We start from the raw sequence: 15,479 nt of genomic DNA on the forward strand, positions 1-15,479 counted from the left end.
GTTGGAGAAATTAGCGCTCTGGATCATGGTAGAAACCTCTAACGTGGCTTAGTAAAAGGGGGTGGGGTGTAAGATCCTTTTGTGGAAAAATTAATAAAAATCAGGGGGGGGGAGAGGGGAGGGGAGGAGGAAGAGGGCCAGCAAGAAATGGAGAGTGGCAACATTAAAATAAGTTAATGGGGGGTGTGTGTGTGGGTGCTTTGCATATTTTCTCCATTAGACACGCCCTTATTAACACCTACTTTTTTGGGAAAAAAAGTGTGTCTATGCCGTTCATGATCTTGATAGAAACTTTCAAGATCATGAACGGCATAGAGAAGGTAGACAAGGAAAGATTCTTCAGACTACGGGGTACCACAATTACAAGGGGGCACTCGGAGAAACTGAAAGGGGACAGGTTTAGAACTAACGCCAGGAAGCTCTTCTTCACTCAGCGGGTTGTGGACACATAGAACATGCTCCCAGAGGATGTGATCGGGCAGAGTACACTACGGGGATTCAAAGAGGGATTGGATAGATTCCTGAAGGATAGGGGGATTGAAGGGTACAGATAGAGGTAGATAGGGATATAGGGCTGACAGGTTGTGGACCTGATAGGGCTGCCGTGGGTGTGGACTGCTGGGCGTGATGGACCTCTGGTCTGACCCAGTGGAGGCAACTTCTTATGTTCTTAATTTTGTAGTAAACTTTTGTGTGTAGGCAACTATGCACACAAGTTTATTAAATTTAACATTAATGAACTGTACATCATACATTTTTCATAACTGAGTATTTTGAAAAAAAAAAGGTTCACAGATATGTTTTCACAAAAAAAACAGCAGCAATTATCTTTTTCTCTAGGCTCAAAGCTGCTTAATTCACAATAATAACTTAAAGGGCTGCATCACCCCTATACCAACCCCCATCCTCCCCATCCCTGAAATACCTGGTAGGCCTTTGGGTTCCCAGAGCCCTCTTCCAGTCCTACACTAGCCCAAAATATTAAAACTCCATTCTAATCTTCACCTCTGAAGCCTCACACCATTTAAAAGGTGACCCAAGTCCTCCTACAGCTTCCTACCTCCCTGAAGTTTGCCCTATTCACTGCTGCCCCATCTGGGCCTTCCTAGAACATGGTACCAGCTAGCCTCTAGCATGTTGCCATGGCAGTAGTACATTTGGAGAGGCATAATCAAAAGAAACGTCTTAGTCCGATTTGAATGTTGGGCGCTAATCGCCCAAAGACGGCAGCAGCAAAATGTCCATTCTTGAAAAAGTACATGCAAAATATATTTTTTAAAAAATCGTCTACTTCTAGGTCCAGCCATCTGATCATCCAGATGGCTAGTACATCTATCTTTATACCAAAAAATCATCCAAGTCCCAAACACCCTGAACAAGATCTTTTGGATGTAGGAGGGTCCAGCAAAGTGATGGATTGGCCATCCAGACATGGCAACACAGCAATGGGGCATCTTACAGGGCACTGCTGTGAACTTCATATAAAGGGTGCCGCATAAACATCTCACCAAAACTCCCCTGCAGGTCATGGTGAGCCCCTCCAAAACCCACTCTACCTACCTGTCTACAACCCCAATAGCCCTTATGATTGCAGGTGCCACCTACAATATAAGGCAGTACAGTAGGGTATGGTGGGCACACATTTTCCGCCATGAATGTAGTGATTAGAGTGGCTTATGGGCCTGGGTCCTCCTTTCTATGGTTCACCAGCCCATCCCCCAGACTACTTAAGCCACCTCTGTGCAGCTCTACTAGGCTTTCCTATGCCAAGTGCTGATGTTCTGGAGTCAGGTATGTACGTTTTTATTCTGAACTTTGTGGCGGGCCAGTGGGGTCAATGAATATGGGATGTGTGTGTCTTTACTTTGTCCCTGCAGTGGTTATCTGGTCACTTTGGATCCTTTTGGGCACTTTTAAACCTGTTTTCACATCATCTAACTTGCAGCATATAAGTTCTGTCCAGGCAGCCTCGTCAAACATTCGATTATCCCTGCAGGATGACTAAGTCTAGGTCAGCCCACATATCGCCTTAACCACTCCTCCCAAAATGCCCCTTTCAGCTCTACTTCAGCTGGATTCAGAAGCCTAGAAAGTCTCTGGATACATTTAAAAACCCCTTTCAATTATCGGCACTTGGACGACCTATCTATTAGATCATCCAAAGGCCCACTTGGGAGGGTTTTTAAATGTATTTTTGTTTTGATTATGAGCCCCATACTGTATAAATAGAGGAATGGCAGGATAAGGTTTTATTTATTACATTTTTGGGCTGGCACAGATTAGCAGGGGGGTTGGGGCCTACTAGCCCACCAAGATTTTCAAACCATAGGAAAATGGGGTGGGTAAAGAGGGTGGGCTATGTGCTTAAAATTTCATACTTCTTTTTTTGTTAAACACGCCGAGGGTAGAATTCCCCAAAAAAACCTGCTGATTCTGAGCATTGCATCTGTGGATAGTATTGAACCGGTGAGATTTAGTCTGTCTTATTTGATCTGAGGGAAGATAATTTTAAATATTGCTGACTACTGAGGATGTTGTGATTTTTATTTTTTTTTTTCCTTCCTGCTGCACTTTTATTTGTGAACACTGGACATTCACATTTTGTGAATTATTGAACATTGACTCTGTTTTTTTATTGCCAGTAATATAAATTGCACAGCATGCAAGAAGCATGCAGAAAATAAGTTATATAAAATCAATGGGGGTAATATTCAGTTGGTGGCAGTCAGCAGGTTTTTGTGCTGGCTGCCGTTGCCAAAATTATGCCCAGATATTGAATGCTCAGTCTTGCCTGACTACCAACATTAAATATCTAGGCACTAATCCCCAAATTCTACAGAATATGACTAGAGTTCCAGGAGGTGCCTAATGTTTATATAGCTATGCGGCAAACACTCTTGATGTTCATTAATTCCCTATGGATATTGGAGCAATTACAGCATCAACAGTCGCTAGAGCAGCTTTGTAAAAGGGGGGAGGGGGGCAATTAGTGAAAAGGCTTAATTGGCACGTAACAACTCATCATTGTGTTTTTTTTTTAGTTAGGCATCTAACTTTCAATTAAATAATAATAATAACTTTATTTTTGTATACCGTATTACCATGGAAGTTCTATGCGGTTAACAGATGAAGAGACTGTACATTACAGCGGTTACACTTTTTTTTTTTTTTTTTTTTTGCATAGCTACATTTACATTTTCGGCGACGCTACATTTACGGTGAAGTTATTTTTTAGGTCGGTTACAATTGCAGAGAAGTTACATTTGCTGTAAGTTGCATATATATAGCGGAGTTCATACAGTAGTGTTACATAGGGCGGTCACACATAATTTAAAGTTAGGCGCCTAACTAAAAAAACGCGATTCTATAAAATGCCCTCCAATTCATCCTGGGCATCCGCAAAACTGGAAGGCTGGCTACGCTCCTGGTTGAGAGATACCAGAAAAATTAATGGGTGGAAAACTTTTTTTCAGGAAAATCCGAACTTTCCTTTAGATGCTTCTTCCAAAGTTCTAAAGTTGATAATAGTCCCCCCAACTTTTACTTTTCCAGTGGCAGGTAGAGAAAGAGGGACAGACCCCTCCCTCTAATTCTATAAACAGCACAAAAATTGTGTGTGCAATTTTGGTCACACATAATTTAATTGAATAACTAATTAGCACCAATAATTGGCATTTTAACAAGCAATTACTAGTGTTAATTAGAATTAATTAAGGATTATGTGCCTCGGCGAAAGACAAAGGCGCGTGCCGACAACTGAGCGCAAGACGGAGGCACGCGCCGAAGAAAATTACAGTTTTAGAGGCTCCGACGGGGGTTTTTATTGGGGAGCCCCCCCAGTTTACTTACTAGATATCGTGCCGGCGTTGTGGGGGGCTTGGGGGGTTGTAACCCTCCACATTTTACTGTAAACTTAACTTTTTCCCTAAAAACAGGGAAAAAGTAAAGTTTTCAGTAAAATGTGGGGGTTACAACCCCCCACAATGCCCCCACAACGCGGCGCGATCTCTATTAAGTAAAGTGGGGGGGGGGTTTCCCCCACGCCCCCCCCTCGGAGCCGTAAAAACAGTAATTTTCTGCGGTGCACACCTCCACACTGCGCTCAATTGTCTGCGCGCGCCTTTGTCCCAGCGCGCTTTTGACCTGACACCGTGTAGTTCCTGGGCATAAGTCCTATTCTATAAACCAGTGAATTGCAAACTGTGTGCTGCGGCGAGATTCGAAGTGTGCTGCGAGACGCTGGCAAGGAGGAGAGTCGCCGTCGCAAGCTGACTGCCTACAGGATGTGCCTCTTCTCCTTCCCGGCGCCTCTACTGCTCTCCGCACTTCTCCTGTTGCCCCCACTGCCGGCTGAAGGCCCCATCTGCAGGGTCTTCACACATGTGCATGACATCATCATGTCAACATCTGTGCACTTCCAGGTGCCGTCGAGCCGCGGCCACCTGTATAGTGCTACAAACCGAGCCTAAATCTAAGCATAGCTTATCGAATAACACTTTTTTTTTTTCAGCGCAGATTTTTTATACAAAATATAGAGAATCAGTCCACAGTATGCAAGACCATTACTCAGTACAGTGATATTGTTCTTATAAAGTATAAAATTGTATGTATTTCAGATCTAGTTCCTGTCTTCCAGTGGTAGCTGAAGGCAGGTTACACTCAAGTATATTAGATATTTCGTTGGGGTCTAGGATGATACCAGTTCAGCACAAACCTTTCATTGTGGGACTTTCAGCGCAGCCCGGTACTCCAGTGCATGATGCCATCCCATCAGCACCCCCACGATGCCGCATGTGGTGGGAGGTGATGCCCCCCATCAGTACTCATCCATGGCGCATTTGGTGGGGAGGCCCCCCACTCCAGCATTTGATCCAGCACTCTCACCCCACACATCAGTCCTCTACCAGCATGATGAGCAGTCCTGCGCAGAACTGGTGGCTCTTAAATGGCGGTGGTAAAAGGGTGGCACTGTACCTCCATAAACATTTCTGTTTGGCGCGATTGTTTGTTTGTTCAATGGCAATGTTTAACATGTTTGTTATAATTGCAGAGCAGAACAGAGTTTTAGTTTGGGGAGTTTCTCTTTGGTAGAAACTGAAGGGGGCAGCAGAGCCCTCTTGTGAAGGAGGAGGGATTCAAAACCTGGAATTAATTCCTTCTGCACGGCTTGTGAGCATGGGGATATTATCCACCCGTCCAGAATGACACACCTATTTACTAGAAAAGATATTAGCAAGGTAAGAACCTAATCTCTTTTTTGATATATATATTGTAACTCATGTACTGTACCATCATTACTGAAGTTGATGTTCATATGTCCATCAAAGCTGCTCATTGTTTATTGTTTAAAGCTTTTATAATTCTAACTAATGACTATGAAGTCGATTCAGAGCGGTTTACATGAGCAGCTTTGATGGACATATGAACATCAACTTCAGTATTGATGGTACAGTACATGAGTTACAATATATATATATCAAAAAAGAGATTAGGTTCTTACCTTGCTAATATCTTTTCTAGTAAATAGGTGTGTCATTCTGGACGGGTGGATAATATCCCCATGCTCACAAGCCGTGCAGAAGGAATTAATTCCAGGTTTTGAATCCCTCCTCCTTCACAAGAGGGCTCTGCTGCCCCCTTCAGTTTCTACCAAAGAGAAACTCCCCAAATTAAAACTCTGTTCTGCTCTGCCACGCTGAATGGTCCCATTCTGATTTTTCTGTCCCCCGAGGGCCTCTTCTATTAACATGCATCATGAGTTTAGTTAGAAAATAGGCCACACTAATGATAATGGGTTTGCATTAAATCTCATTAGCAAATCTAGCTCTTTGTTTGTACCTGAGGCAATGCAAGGTAAATTGACTAACTAGGGTCACAAAGGGCATCATTGGGATTTGACCCCTGGCTTCCCACCTCCTGCTCTAACCACTAACTTCAGTGCCCTGAATGCCATGACTTGCATTACTACACTTTGAAGACGCTATTTGCTCATTTCAATTCCAATCTGCTTATTTTATCCTGATGACAATTCCTCCTTGGGACCACAGGTACCCCTATTCATATTTCTCAAATCTGCTTTGGTTCTTTTTTTTTTATTTTTCCAGGTAAACCCATTAGGTTCCCATATTTACATTCCAGAGTAAAACGATTTATGTGTCTGTACCAAGTTCTGAACTTGAGGCAGATAAATAGTTAAATAGAAAAAGAAAGAACACCTTCAATTGTCTGCAGCCTAGGAATGTAAAGGTTAAAAGGTGCAACTGGAGGCTCGGCCCTGAACTGGCTTGTAGAACAGGTTTTAGTTCATATTTACTTAGGCTGTTCTTAATAAACCTATCAAGTCAGCACACGGTGCATAATATACTCTACATCAGTGTTCTTCAACCTTTTTACACCTATGGACCGGCAGAAATAAAATAATTATTTAGTGGACCGGCAAACTACTAAGACTGAATTTTTTTAAAAAAAACCATCACCGCCCCGTCCCCGCGAGGTCAGTCCCACAAACCATCTGATCCCATCCGCACAAGCCTCAAATAGTTATGATTTTATATTGAACATATTTTATTAAAGTATAAAAAGACACAATATTCTGTACAATTGTCATTTTATAAATACAAATAATACAGGGCAAAGATCAACAAAACCCCTGTCTCCCCTCCCCTTCACATATATCCCCTTTACTATCAAGAAAACTGAATAAGTCAAATTATTACAGAATGCTACACAAATATCATTTAACAGAATACCACAGTCACATCTGACAGGAATGGTGTTAGGGGAGTGGAACTAGGGCAACTGCCCCCTGGTCAGAGAGAGCCCTAAGCCAGCTGGAAGCTAAAGAAGCACTGCCTGGGCTTTGCACTCCCCAGTTATGTCTAGCAAGATACATATTTCAAATCTGATATATTTGAATTACAAGATAGAAATAAAATTATTTTTTTCTACCTTTTGTCGTCTCTGGTTTCTGCTTTCATTGCCTTTTCACTCTCTTCCAGCCAGTGTCTGCCCTAAGAACATAAGAATTGCCACTGCTGGGTAAGACCAGAGGTCCATCATGACCAGCAGTCCGCTCACGCGGCGGCCCTCTGGTCTAAGATCAGCACCCTAACTGAGACTAGCCCTACCAGCGCACGTTCTTGTTCAGCAGGAACTTGTCTAACTTTGTCTTGAATCCTTGGAGGGTGTTTTCCCCTATAACAGCCTCTGGAAGAGCGTTCCAGCTTTCTACCACAGAACTTCCTTACATTTGTACGGAATCTATCCCCTTTCAACTTTAGAGAGTGCCCTCTCGTTTTCCCTTCCTTGCAGAGGGTGAACAACCTGTCCTTAGCTACTAAGTCTATTCCCTTCAGTACCTTGAATGGTTCTATCATGTCCCCTCTCAATCTCCTCTGCTCAAGGGAGAAGAGGCCCAGTTTCTCTAATCTTTCGCTGTACGGCAACTCCTCCAGCCCCTTAACCATTTTAGTCGCTCTTCTCTGGACCCTTTAGAGTAGTACCGTGTCCTTCTTCATGTACGGTGACCAGTGCTGGACGCAGTACTCCAGGTGAGGGCGTACCATGGCCCAGTACAGCGGCATGATAACCTTCTCTGTTTCTTCAGTCCAGCATCTGCCCCTTCCATTCACTGTCTGTCTTTCCCTGCCATCTCTCCTCCTGCCCCCCCCCCCCCCAATTTGGTCTGGCATCCATCATCTTCCTTCTGTTCCTCTCATGGTCTGGCATCTCTGTCCTTCCCTCCCCCCTGTGGTTTTTAGCATCTCTCTCATTTCCTCCACTCAGATCTGATATCGTTCTCTGCTCTCTTTCCTTTTCTTCTCTGGTCTTCCTTCTCTATTTTCTGCCTCCATCTAAATTAAATTCTTTCTTACTATTTAGTCCCGTTTCCCTCTTTTCACTGTGTCTACCCACAGCTTGTCACCCCTTTCCCTCACCCCTCCATTATCTTACTATTTTCTTCCCTCTTTATCTCCTCCTTCCATCCAGTATGTGTTCTTTCCCCATTTCCATTCAGCATCTGCTCTCCCCTCTCAACTGACATCCATCTGCCTTCTGCTCTCTCTCCCTTCTTCTCACTTCCATCATCTGTTCCCTTCTCTCTCTCATCTCCTCCATTCCATCATCTGCCCCTTCTCTCTCTCTCCCCCCACCAACTTCCATCATCTGCCCCCCCTTCCCCTCACCTTTGTGGGTCACTTTCTTTCCCCTGAGGGTGGCTCATGTCAGAGGGGAAGCTTTGGCTGAGCAGTGGAACTTACTTGATTGATGTCGATGCTGGGGCCCATTGCTGTTTGAAGGAAAAAAAAAAAAGGGACCTGCAAAGGCGAGAGGAAGGGAAACCTCCAGGACAGCTGCTCTTTGCCCTCCTTCAGCGGCCCAAGAGTCTAGATCACCTGCGGCAGCTCTGTGTACTTTTAACGTCGGCACAGAGCTGCCCCTAAGCAGTAGTTTAGCGCGGTTTCATGAGGCAGCCTTGGGGCCTTTGCTAGGCTGGCCCGCTTCGATGATGTGATGTGGGCCGGCCTAGCAAAGGCCCCGAGGCTGCCTCATGAAACCGCGCTAAACTACTGTTTAGGGGCAGCTCTGTGCCGAATTTAAAAGCACACAGAGCTGCCGCTGGTGGTCTGGAGGTGCAGAGACAAGGCAGGAGGCAAACGCGGTGGAAGGCAGGAGTCCGGCGAAGGCAGGAGTCCCGGCACAGAGACTGCAACAGGAAGCTGCAAGTCAACTGACGCCGGCCTTTTGTTGCGGCGGGGACCGAATCCTTCGCGGACCGGCACCGGTCCGCGGACCTGCGGTTGAAGAACTGTGCTCTACATCACACTCGGTGCAACAAAATAAGCTTTATAACAATATTAATTACTGAAATCCAGCTCTACAGAAGTGCCTCTTATGAATTACAACATATTCATTCCACAAGATTTGTTTGCACTAAAATCTTCATATGATCTCAAGGCTTTAATTTGTACTCAATTTTTTTTTAAGTTTGTGATTTGTTTTAAAATGTTATTAAACATATGGAATGTTGTGGTGAACAGGGGAGACTTTCTCAAAAAAGCTGTGAGGCGAAACATTGTTGGAAGTACCACTTCCCGTCTGATGCTGATCCCAAAGTTAAGTTATGTTTCTATAACAATTTAAAACAATATAAAGAAATGTTTTCCTCTCACTGTCCTCTCTGCAGGTGAGATAATAGGCCCAGATATCATCAGTAGAATGGTGTAGCAGCTCCTTGGGCCCAACAGAGGAGGTGTTAAGTTATTTTGCTTCTCCCTTCCTTTAGACATAGCAAAATTGTAGCAAGCGAACCTTTTAAAGAGAAAGAAAAATGAGAAGAGCTCATGTCACGCACTTCCGTACACCATCTTGGGCCCCCCTTGGATATCTCCAAGATGTTTACATTATTATTATTAACTAGCTTAAGTATTTATTTATTTACTAGTCTTTAAGCCCTTTACATTAACGGGTGCTAGAATAAATGTCTGTCTTTCTTTCTGCCTCTCTCCCTACCCCCCTTTGTCTGTCTGTTTTTTGGTCTCTCTCCCTGTTTCTGTCTTTCTTCCTTTCTGTCTCCCTATCGCTGTTTGTCTTTCTTTATTTCTCCCTCCTATTGTCTGTCTTTCTTTCTATCTGTCTCTCTCCCTGCCTCCTATGCAGCAGCAGCAGCCACAGCATTTCCCTCCCCCCCTTCCTTGTGCAGCAGCCACTGCATTCCCTCCCTCCCCCACTTCCCTGTGCAGCAGCAGCATTTCCTCCTCCCCTTGGTCTGGCCGGCTCCTTAGTCCATTGCCGGAGATATTTTTAAGTTTACAGTTGCCGCCGCGGCTCCTCTCATGATCCCCCCACCTCCATCAGAAGCCTTTTCCGACACAAGTGCGGCTCATGAGAGGAGCCACGGTGGCAGCTTTGAATTTAAAAATAAACTTCGGGCGTGGAGTGTAAGGGAGCCAGCCAGCCTGTACATCACCTTGGGGTCTGCGAGTGTGGGGCCATTGTAAGCGCGTATGCGCACTCAGCATTTTATTATGATAGATTACTGAAAGCCAGGGTGGCTTGGTAGCAATGGGCAGGCACTGAGCACCTGGAGCTCCTTTTGCATTCTGAATCTTAACTGGATGCTCAGCATAGGAGTTGCAATAACCTAACTCACTGAAGACCAACATGTGCCAGAGTGATTGAACGGCAGCTTCAGTTAGAAAAGGCCTCATAACTTATAGTAGACACTGCATAATAATAATACAGAGAACCTGGGATTCCAAAGAGCCATCTGTATTGAACTTAACCCGTAACAGGGCAATTCTATAAATGGGCATCTCCATTTAAGCAGTCAGGTATGCAGGTGGTATTCTCGTAGATCCTACCTGTCAAGAGTAAAGGCCAGGACAGAGAAGCTCGCATCTTAGAGATGAATGCGTGGCTGCATGCATGGTGTTATCTCGAGCATTTCAACTTCCTGGACCATGGGATGATTTTCCAAGGGCTGCTGAGCAGGGATGGTGTGCATCTATCTACTTTATTTTAAAACAAAGCTGAAAACATTTGTTCCAAGATGCATTCGATGCCTAATTGCCCGCGTAAGGGCTAAACATATGCTGATAGCAGTAGACAACATCCTTCCCCTCCCTGTCGTTTTCCTTAATTGTTAAAATATTGTAGTTCTTCCCTTTTCCATCTGTTCCCATCTGTCTTTGTTTGTGTTTGTCATGCTGATTTTAATTGTCAAATGCTAACCTTGTTTTATATGTTGAAAGCTGTATTTTTATTGTACACTGCTCAGAAGTCTGATTGAGCGGTATAAGAAATTTTAAATAAACTTGAAACTTGGAAGAAGTGTCTTCAGGAGCAGATTGGCTAGCCTGCTGAGGGCTTTAAACTAAAATCATTGGTGATCAAAGCCCCCAGCTAAGTATAAGCCCTCAGGTAAGTGAATGAGAAAAGGGGGGGCAATGTCTGGAAGGCAGTATATACTAATGTTTGAAGTATGGGAAATTAGGTTCTGGATCTAGAGGCTGAGTTGGATTTAGTGGCGATCACAGAGATGTGATTCATGGAGAACCATGACTAGGATATAGTTATACTGGGCTATAATCAGTTCAGGAAAGACAGGGTAGGAAGAAAAGGAGGATGAGTGGCATTATGTGTTACAGATCGGAATTAAAGCCCCACAATTGCAGGATCTTGAGTAAGGAACTAACATAACAGGGTAAGGAACTAACATAACAAACTTTTATTTATATATATCACATAATCCTTCTGGTTCTATTCGGTTTACAAAAGAGGAAAAACTGACCAGCGTCAGCAAGCTACAATAAGACTTGGGAAGATTAGTAGCAGAATTACAAAGGTGGTTGGCACTTTATATTTACAAAGTGGTAGAAAAGACTGATGACAAGGGGTTGTGGGGAGGTGCTTCTTCTTGTGGGAAGGTTCCCCACAAGAGGTCAGGATGTAGGGGGCCACTCATACTTTCAGGGTGTGAGGAGATATGCTCCACCAAGATGTCAGGATGCGGGGTGGGGCATAGCTGTGGATGGGCCATTTGGTCTTTATCTGCCATCATGTTTCGATGTTGGGTTCTCAACCCAGTTCTGGACACCTAACCAGTCAGGTTTTCAGGATACCCACCATGCATGAGATTGATTTGAATGCAAATTTATCTCATACATATTAATTGTGGGTATTCTGAAAACCTTACTGGCCAGTAGGTCCAAAACTGGGTTGGGATCTCCTGATTTAGGCATTCCAAGGATGGACTCTAGGAGTCTAATCTTAAGGAACTAAGGCATCTGGTTTCCATTATACACAATATCTGGAAAAAAACTGGATTTTCACTTAGTTTCAAAATTGCAATTGTTTAAACATTTAGGGAAATACAGATGTCTGGTAACCCTACCTTGGGAGGACTGGCGTGAGAAAGGTAGCAAGACCTCAGCCAGGGAAACACTAAAGAGGTGAGCTTCTGATCCAAGACCTCTGTAAACTGAACCTGTACATTTGAAGGTGACTATCCTGTGTTTGGGAAGTGGCAGCTGAGCTGAAGCCATGAAAAGGGGTTTCTTTCTCCTAAATATTTTTTCTGTTTGGACTGTTTACCAAATAAAATAGAAATCAGGCTTATGGTGATTTAAACCTGTGAGGAAACAGAATTCTGAAGAAAAGTAATAAAACTAAATTTTGCTCCTGGACCAGGCTTGTCACACAGATCTTAATGGTCACTTCCTAAATGATGTCATTTAGAAGGCAGGGATCATACTGTTTACAGCATCTTTCAGTAACAGGGATCATCCTGTCAATAATAGTATACTCGTATTTGGGTTATTTGGAAAAATGTTGGAGGGGGGTCCCATTTTTAATGGACACTGTGTAGAATACTGGTATAACCCAGTGTCAATACATCTAACATTTAGGTCCCCACATTCCAGCCCCCACATCCCATGTGGCCAGCAGATGCCTGGGGTAGTGGTGACCCTGCTTCCTCCTCTCTGCCCCTCTATACCACACTTGTGCCCTCCCTCTCTCCATACCTCTTTAAATCTTTGCCAGCACAAGCAGCTGCTCACACCAGTGTTGACTTTCCCTCTGATGTCACTTCCTAGCTTCATGACCAGGAAGTGATTTCAGAGAGGAGCCAGGCCAGCATAAGCAGCAGGCTGGAGAAGTTGGTCATGCTGGTGAAGATTTAAAGAGGTATGGGAGGAAGCGAGGTCGCAAGCATGGTGTTTGGGGGTGGGGGGCAAAGAGGTGCCAATGCCCCCCACCAAGATGGTGCCCAGGGCGGTCCATCCCACACCTCCCCTTATTACACCATTGGCAGCCAGCATAGAACTAGTGCATAAAAGTTATGCACATAACTGGGATCCCACTTTATGTCCCACTCAATCTGCCCTATGTACACTCCCTTAAATTAGACAACTCCCCTACATGTAGAACAGCAATAGGGAAACAGTTCTCCCATTACAAACCACAATCTCCCTGTGTCTAAAAATAACTTTTTTTGTGTGTGAATGAGGTGTCAGTGAACCATGCTCACCCGGCACTAATACTGAGATAAATGAGAGTCAATAGGACTCGATTGTCACTAGAATCACATAATTTTACTCCTCTTAAACAACATGCTAGTAAAACAATTACTAACAAAAATGAAAGTGCAAAAAATGGAAGAACCCTTTCACTAGTGCAAAAGCTGCTTCAACAAGTGTTCATTCCCGCCGACATAAAATACTAAACTGAACGTTAAAGTCTTAACTGTAGTATTGGAGCACTTTGAAGTGTCCGACGAGGACCCCATTTCACAATCTTCCTCAAGGATCTATATCGTGTCTAACCTCTGAATCGTCATTTAATAAGGAATGAGCTGGGATGACAGCATTTCAACATGGAGATTTGGTGACTTTGTACAGAACGCTGAACCGTGTCAAGAAGTAAAAAAACAAACAACTACACGATGATGTCACTCCATAGCAAAAATCTTTATGTGGATGATCATAAACGATAGAAACCTAATAAAAAAAATTGCTAGCAAAGATTACATACCATGTAAGTTAAGTTGGTATTTGTAGAACAGCACTTATTTTCTGTCCTGCCTTCTCTTGTCTCCTACCGAGGCAGATTTCCTGTGAAAGGGAGGTAAGGTAGTGCAGGATGAAGTAGCAGAGAAGCTGGCCTGGAAGGGTGAGAATGCTGGATAAGATATTGGCCAACCGGAAAGGGGTTAGAGGGGAGATAAGAGATGTTGGGCATCTTAGGAGTGTGTGTGTGCGGGGGGGGGGGGGGGGGGGCATTTATTTTTTTTAGTCAAGGTTTATTTATTGAAATATTTTCAAAAATGGAACGAGATAATACAGTAAACTGATTGATGATGAACCACAAAATCTGATAACAGAAAAATCAGTACAACAATAAAAGTATATGATACAAGAATAACAAATCTCAGTCAACATCAATCAAGTAAAGCATAAGCAGCATCCATCGTAGAGTCAAACAAAAACAGGGAGGAGGGGGAAAGAGGAGAGAGGGGAAATAAATAAATAAATAGTGGGGTATTTATTTTGATTTATATCCCATTCTCCCAGGCGCTCACAAAGGGTTACAAATTGACATTCACAATCAGTTTTAGGACAGACAATCATGACGGAGTGGGATACAGTTAAATAAACACAGATCTTATTCTAGAGCAGGGATGGGCACTGAGGGCTGGAATCCAGTTGGGTTTTTAGGATTTCCCCAATGAATATGCATACAATGGGAGGCAGTATATGTAAATAGATCTCATGCATATTCATTGGGGAAATCCTGAAAACCCAACTGGATTCCAGCCCTCGTTGCCCACCCCTATTCTAGAGTCTTGGCTGGTCATAAAGAGGAAAGTTTTCACTGATTTTCGGAAGGTCATTAGGGAGTCCAGTGACCTTATCTGTGTGGGAAGCTGGTTCCACAACCAGGGGAGGAAGTGGTTGTAGGAGCATATTTATTTACCTTCCCTCCTTCTTTCTGTACCAGTCTGTCATTTTGTTACATATTCCCCGTTAATTTTATTTACTATATCATTTTCTGGTATGTTTTATTTCTTATAATTTTATCTATCCATTGTAAAACATTTAGGTATTATTTGATAAATGGTATATCAAACAACAAATAAAACTTGGAAAAGATGAGATGCTGAGCAATGAGGAAGGCAGGAAAGTGCAGCATCCCAAATAGCTGAAAGTTCACTCTGGAATGAGAGGACATTTTGAGGACACATCTTTATTGATATCAAGATACCAAGATTCTACATCCCAATCATGATATTTACTGGGGAAATTCAAATTCAGTCTGGGAACTTTCCAGAGGGGACTCAATACAGGCGTTTCTGTTGAAACACAGACTTGTGTAAACATAGAACATAGAAAAAAAAAACAACCAAAAAACATAGAAAATGACAGCAGAAAAGGGCCACGGCCCATCTAGTCTGCCCACACTAATGGCCCACCCGATAACTACCTCCATGAAGAGATCCCACATGCCAATCCCATCTTTTCTTAAAATCTGGCATGCTGCTGGCCTCAATTACCTGTTGTGGAAGATTATTCCAGCGGTTAACCACCCTTTCGGTGAAGAAATATTTTCTGGTGTCGCCATGAAATTTCCCACCCCTGATTTTCAACAGATGCCCTCTTGTTGCTGTGGGTCCTTTAAGGAAAAAGAGATCCTCTTCCACCTCGATAAGGCCCGTGACATATTTGAACATCTCGATCATGTCTCCCCTCTCTCTGCGTTCCTCGAGTGAGTACAGCTGCAACTTACCCAGTCGTTCTTCATACGGGAGTTCCTTGAGTCCTGAGACCATCCTGGTGGCCATTCGCTGAACCGACTCAACTCTCCGCACATCTTTTTGATAATGCGGCCTCCAGAATTGTACACAGTATTCCAGACGGGGTCTCACCATGGATCTGTACAACGGCATTATGACCTCGGGCTTACGGCTGACGAAACTT

Source organism: Geotrypetes seraphini, chromosome 4 (genome assembly GCF_902459505.1).
Source record: "Geotrypetes seraphini chromosome 4, aGeoSer1.1, whole genome shotgun sequence".
Classification (NCBI taxonomy): Eukaryota; Metazoa; Chordata; class Amphibia; order Gymnophiona; family Dermophiidae; genus Geotrypetes; species Geotrypetes seraphini.